Source organism: Solanum tuberosum, unplaced genomic scaffold (assembly GCF_000226075.1).
Source record: "Solanum tuberosum cultivar DM 1-3 516 R44 unplaced genomic scaffold, SolTub_3.0 scf00241, whole genome shotgun sequence".
NCBI classification, from domain to species: Eukaryota; Viridiplantae; Streptophyta; class Magnoliopsida; order Solanales; family Solanaceae; genus Solanum; species Solanum tuberosum.
This window is the reverse complement of record NW_006239165.1, coordinates 241,088-241,311: the sequence shown is the minus strand read 5'-3', so window position 1 is coordinate 241,311 and position 224 is coordinate 241,088.

The window sequence follows — 224 nt, the reverse complement described above, 5'->3', positions numbered from 1 at the left end:
ACAACTGCTCAATCTTTTAGGATCTCTGCAGGTTGGACATGGAGCTCCTAACTCAAACAACATGCTAAGTGGAGCTGTGAATCTGGCAGGTATACTTGCTTGTTACTCTTCTATTACTGAGATATGTGATCTTTCTTGTAGATGTGTAAAATTAACTGCTGACTCTTGGATCATAGACTCGAAAGCATCACATCACATGACCTACAATAAAAACACTCTCACAA